The sequence below is a fragment of the Sarcophilus harrisii genome, chromosome 1 (genome assembly GCF_902635505.1).
Source record: "Sarcophilus harrisii chromosome 1, mSarHar1.11, whole genome shotgun sequence".
Taxonomy (NCBI): Eukaryota; Metazoa; Chordata; class Mammalia; order Dasyuromorphia; family Dasyuridae; genus Sarcophilus; species Sarcophilus harrisii.
The window spans coordinates 153,172,868-153,179,643 of record NC_045426.1 but is presented as its reverse complement, the minus strand read 5'-3'; the positions used below and the strand labels follow the sequence as shown (position 1 = coordinate 153,179,643).

The 6,776-nt window shown below is 33.8% G+C and overlaps 1 long non-coding RNA gene across 1 annotated transcript; it reads left to right on the top strand.

The window, feature by feature from the left end:
- Positions 1 to 1,913: 1,913 nt before the first annotated feature.
- On the top strand, positions 1,914 to 5,893 carry LOC116423238. Its single transcript, XR_004233760.1, has 2 exons — positions 1,914 to 2,312; positions 4,747 to 5,893. It is a non-coding gene; the product is annotated as an uncharacterized LOC116423238 (long non-coding RNA).
- The last annotated feature ends 883 nt before the right edge of the window (positions 5,894 to 6,776 follow it).

Below are 6,776 nucleotides of genomic sequence, written 5' to 3'. Positions count from 1 at the left end.
CTACCTTTATACTATTTCATTAGATTGGATCTAATAAATTCCCTTAGTTTGAATTAGCATTTTTAAGCTGATGATTTTCAAAGCTAGTTATTTCTTCCTAACCTCTCTGCTGACCTGAAGTCTCATATCTCCAAGTACCTATTAGACATTTTAAATTGAATAATCCATAAACATCTTAAATTTAATCTGTTCAAAACTGAACTCATTTACTTTTCCCCAAACCCTCTCCCCTTCCTAACTTCCTCATCACTGTGAAGGACACCATAATCCTCCCAATTGCCCAGACTCACAACCAAGGTGACTTTGATTTCTCACTTTCATCTCCCATATCCATATGTTGTGAAACCCTGTCATTTCTGTCTCCAAGATATCTCTTCTATCTGGCCCCTTCTCTTCTTTGACACTCCCACCACCTTGATGCAAGATGTCATTATCTCACACTTGGACTATATCTTGCTCATTTGTTTCCTTAACACAGATCTCTCCCTCTTCTATTCCACCTTCCACTCAGTTGTTAAAGACATCTTCTTAAAGTGAATATCTGAACATATCAACCCTACATTCAATAAACTCCAGTGTTTATAACTTTTGGAGCAAATTTAAAATTCCTTACTTAACATTCAAAACCCTTTACAACCTGGCCCTTTCTAATCTTCTAAAATCTTCCACTGCTTATACTTTGTAATTACTAATAAGATTTCTTTCTTGTTCCTCACATAAAATGCCACCATCTCCTCCCTCCAGGTATTTTCATTGACCGTTTCCTATGCCTGAAATTATCTTAATCTTATGTCCAGTTCTTGGCTTTCCTGTTTTCCTTTAAGTCCCAAATAAAATCCTACCTTCTATAAGAAGTCTTCTTGGGTCCTGGTCTGTCCCTATCAATAAATCTCTTATAGAAAATGATGATGAAAATTGTGGTAGTAATTTGAATTTCCTGATACATGCTGCTTCTGAATTTTCTATTAGGATGGCCTGTTTCATTAGCCCTGTAACTCCAGAGTGTAGCATAATGTATGACCTATTATATGCTCTTAAAACAGATTGATTAATTTAATTGATGTAGAATAAAATTCTTATTCTGGTGCAGTTTGGAATAAATGAGTTCTAAGGGCTCCTCCTGCCCCAACTCAGATCATGTGGTTTTGTTATTTTTTTTGTCATTTGTCTATTTGGACATAGTTGCAATGTTTTGTTCAAAGTCAAACTTAAAGAAATCTCTGAACCTGAACTTGGCAGATGGGTCTTTATTTGAAAAGGTATGTGTCAGTAGGATGATGCCATTTTTTTTTCTGATGCCATTGAATTCCCTTCCCCCCATAATAATTTTTTCAAAAATACATTTTTCTATTCTTTGCACAAAGAAAGAAGTCTTCCTTGATATGCCTTAATTCTAGTGCCTTGTACTTAATATATCCAATTTATTCTGCATATAGCTTATTCATACATAATTGTTTGCAAGTTGCCTCTCTTCCTTTTAGATTATGAGTTTCTTGAGAGCAGAAATTTTATTTTTCTTTGCAGCCCATGTGGGGTGGGTATGGGTGTGAGTGTGTGTATGTATCTATATATCTATGTAGGTAGATATAAATATAGTTTTTCTTGAGTGTAGTTTGCTGGAGTGGTGGGAGGATGAAAAGGGGAAAATGAATAAAGTAAATAAGGTGAGCAGTAGAGAATCCAAGAACAATTTATAAGGAAGGAAAGAAAAAAATGGTCATTCATGAATATAATTTCTTCTACTAATATATATATATATATATATATATATATATATATATATACTTTCTTGATCTGGTAATTTGTTGATATATATTTTGAATCCTCCCTCATGTTCTGCTGTGCACATGACTATGTTCTCTTTTGTTTTGCTTCATTTTATTTTGTTTTCCTTTTTTTCTTACTTTGTTTTTTCAAATTAAAAAAAAGTAGAAAGGAAAAATAAATAAATCAATGCTATTTGACTGAATGACCAACACAAGACTTAGCCTGCATCTGGTTTATAAATCTAATATGCCATAATGGAATATTGTCATTTCATAACACTATTAGCAAGTAAAATGTCTTTTTGACCATTGTTACAGGAGCAGGGCCATAGGAAATATGAGTGGGGCATAAAGTTCATATCTGTGTTTTTCTTTCTTCCTTCCTTTCTTTTTTTTTAGGCAGTGGTAATATGGGAGAATAATTCTCCCTACCTCTTTCAGTCTAGAAGTGTGGTGACTTCCCATGGGACCCAATCCTACTGCTGATCAAAGTAAAAATCTATATGATTTTCTTTTTAGAACCTGGGCCAGTTGTCCCTCTTTAAGGTAAGTTTATAGATCTCTGCTCCCAAGGGTTTACCATGTGCAGGTATTAATTGGCTTTGGACCTATTACAGCTCAGAACCTCTGATTGTCAGAAACTCAAGGGATCACCCAGCTTCAGCCTTTCCAGAAGCAGGAACTACATATTTGTGTCTGGCACATAGTTGTGCTATTCTGATCCTATCTTATTCTAACACATCTGACCCAGAGAATTTTTCCTTTGTATTTTCATAAGGATGTCAAATCTCTTTTCCTTCCTTACAACCTACCTATCTTTAAAATCCTGAATTACAAATTATAAAATCCTGAAATCCTAAATTACACCAAAGGATAATGCTATTTTAGTTTCAAATTTTGTGACTTTCAAAGCTCTGTGTATATGAACAATAATTAACCAGTATTTATCAAATACTTAAGCAACACACATAATTTTTATGCACTAGTGATTGGTTTCCCTAATAATCATAACTACATTTGTATTGCCTGATAGGCTGAGAATTCCCAATACAGTTATCCCTTCCACAACACAACTTTTCCTATTCCAGTTTGATATATGGTAGGTCAGCAAGAGAATTTAAATGAGAATTTTGAAGGAGTTTTGTGGAAGCTGCAGACAATATGCAATGTCAACAAATGATACAAAAAAGTTTAGAAACTCCTAAATGCAACACACACACACACACACACACACACACACACGCACATAGTATAATATAATATCAATCCATATTTTACAATAAGATTTTGTAAAGACCTCATAAAAGAACAACATTCAGATTTTTTCTCTGTTTTGAAGGGGAAACCAAAAACCTTTTTATGGATTTTTCAGATAATGGAGATGCCATACTCCTAAACCCCCACAATGTGGAAGGGTCACATTTGTGTATCACAATAACACTAGAATGATTACAAACTTACAAGTATTGAAATTCTGACTCTGTCAAGGATTATCTATGTAATTTATAAGTTCCATGACTCGTATAAAAATTTTAACACCTTAAATTTCAATCTTCTGATCTATAAAATAATAGGAGTTGTTCCAGATTTTCTTAAAGTGTTATAAACTCCATAATACTTCTTCTATATACAGGTGGAATGCATATCCATTGTGTGAAATTAAGAAAAAAATACTAAAAATAATTACCAAAAAAGTACATTCATTGTAATTATTAGTTTTGGTCTAGTTACATACTAAACCACTAATCAGTGCCATTCACCAAAATTAAATTTATGTCCCAATTTCTTAAACTCATTATATTACTAGAAGACATCATTTCATGATGTAGGGAACCTACTTATAAACTTTTTCATCAGCCTCCTGGCCTTGATAGATTTCTAACATTAATACAAGCCATTTGAGAATAATCTAAATATAATGGAAGGAGAAAGTAATTTCTCTTTGTGGCAGAATAACCAAAAAAAAAAAAAAAAAAGGTCAAGTCAACAGAATATGAGAACAATTTTTATAGTGCTGAATCAGAATTCTTGGGGAGCATAAGACCCAGCAAATTACTCTGAAAAAAGTCTTCAAAGCAGTTTTTCTTTCTTTCTAAGTTTGTGATCTAAGCCTAGGGGAGATTTCAATATAAGTTCCCATCTCCTAGTGTTTTAGCACCACCTCTATTTACTAGTAATCCTTCAGAAATTGAAAGTCTTGGCAAGCTTATGCTAGACTCAGAAAGATTAACTCAACTCAACAGACTTGTCGAATCTTTATAACAGGGACTTTAAATGCTCTATAATTCAGTCAACCTTTTTTTAAGGAGATGTCACTGTAACCAACTCTTCCACTTTCACATTCACCCCAGCCCCACATCAACTGTGTTAATTCAGAGGTGGCTTGTGTATCATCATATTTAAGCTCCATTTGATTAAATACTTCAGCAGTAAGAGCACTACTGAGCTTACAGAATTATTAAATGTCAACAGAAAGAAACTTAGAACATGGAAAGACACAAAAAGTAATTTCTAGATGCTCATATCAAAATTAAATGTTGTTTACTGCCAACAAATCTCACTGGACTCATTACTTTACAAAAACTTAGGACAGGGTTCACAGAAGTAGAGCAAATATTCCTCCTAAGGAAACTGGTCTGCACATTGACTTTTTACTGGGGGGGGGAGGGGGAGAAGAGAAAGAAAGAGAAGGGGACAGGGAGAGAGAGAGGGAGGGAGGAACAGAGGGAAAGAGGGAAGGAAATAAAGGGAGAAAAGGAGGGGAAAGGAGGGGAGAAGGAGGAAAAGGAAGAAGAAAAGACAGAGGCAGAGGAAGAGAGACAAAGAGACAGACAGAGAGGGAGGAAGAGAAGTGGGAGAAAGAGACACTTATTAACAATAAAATGGATTTCTTAAAATTTTTATATCTTGTGGACAGTTTCTCTTATTAGTGTCTTTTCCTCTCCAATTTTCTTCTTTTTTTCCTGTATAACTTCTTCAGATTGGGAGAGTTCACAAATTAAGAGTTTCCAGAGAGAAACTGGATGACTTCAGATCAGGGATGTTCTGTCTGTTGTAAAAGTGTCTGCCTCCACAGCACAGAAGGAATCAAGCTGAGAAGAGCTTGTTTGTTTTTATCCCTCTATTCCAATAATGGAAGCATATCTAACTGAAGAAAAGACTTCAGAGTAAGTGAGGTACTTAGAGATTATGACATTCTACTCCATCATTTTACAAATGAGCAAACTAAGTCGAGTCACATGGTTTATAAGAAAAAAAAAAAAAAACTAGAGCTGGATTGAAGGTCCCTAGCATCCAATGACATGTTCTTTCTGTTACATAGAGTAGTAAACCATCATATCCTCATATTTACACATTTTTCTACCCATTACCAGTGGCTTTACCACTCTGGAAATGCCTCAATCCAAGGACTGCTCTATCAATTGGTGTGTACTTCACAACATCATTTTATGAAGGACCTAAACTTTTGCTCACTCCTTACTTGAATCTATTAACTTTTCAGAATTTTCCACCAACTATATTGCCTCTCTTTTCATGTCTTCTCCTCACCTACTTTCCAACATTCCCTTCTAGGTTGTTTTCTGCTGTTAGAAGGAAGCTTCTTGATGGTAGGAACTGTCTTATTTGCCTGTATTTGTACTTAGTGTAGTCTCTGGAATATAATAGATGCCTAATTTATGCTTTACCTATCTCTATCTATCTATCATCTATCTATCACATGACTATATAGCACTATAAGATTTTTCTGAGACTCTGGGATATTCCAGTTATCAAAGAGTCTGAATGGGCAAATAATTTCATTAACTTAAAACATCATCTTTATGGCCAACCATTAATTAAATGAGATTCTGTGTGATTGTGAGAACAATTTAATTCTTTCCCTGTGCTAGATAAAAATATCAGTATTAACACTGTCATAGTCAGTGCCTATATTGTATTTATAGGTGTCTAGAGCATTTTACATATAGTATCTCATTTGGTTTCCAACTTATAAGCAAATAACAAAGGAAAATATGTCAATTACTTCCTTATGGAGCTGGGGTAGATCAAACTCAGAAGGTAATCCCAGTGAATTAGTGTAGCTAAAAAAAAAAAATCATCACCAAGAGGCTAATCTTACAATAAGGGCCTTTCAAGACTTGGTTAATATAGCTCTTGAAGCAGTTCTTCATTAAGAAATGAATCCATACCAAATGAATAATAGAGCCAGTCAGTCAATGATCCCCTCTATATGCCAAGTGCTATGCTAAATCCTAGAAATACAAAGGTTAATAGGATATAGTACCTGTCTTTGAGGAAACTCTGTTCAGATAAAAGCTAAGATACTAACTTTGATATTTTTTCTAGCCAAGAAAGGGTTTAAAAACAACAATAAAAAGAATGGAAAAAAAAGGAAGATTCCTCCAATGCTGGGCAGTTCATACATGGGCAGGATAGGATGGGGAGAAATTTTTTATAGTAAAGAGAGCCATGATTTCCCTCATTCCAATAATGCCACATGGAACCCCAATTAAGATCACTTTTTTTGATATCTTTTCTTAACAATTTACTTCTGAACTCTCTACTTTATTTCATTTTTAGGACATCTTTTTCTCTGAGTTTTCACATTTTCCCCCAGATTGTAACAAGGTGACAATGCAAATCAATCAATTAACAAATATTTATAAAGTTTTACTAAATGCTAAGTTCTGCACTAAGTATAAAAAAGAATGAGAGTCTGTGCCCTCAAACAGCTTGCATTTTCATGGAGGTCAGGATGTATGTGTATATAATGTGTATATATATACACAAAAATAGACACTTATTTAATATATACACACATATATAAACACACAAACATGTGTATATAAAATATATATGTATGCATATGCACAAAAATAGCCAAGATCTTCAAATTTGTAAAAGAATCCATATATGTATATATAATATTATTCTCACTCAATAATTTACAACCTGTATAGTTAGTTTCAACACTTGTTTTGAAATTTTACTTTGTTCTACAAGACTTAT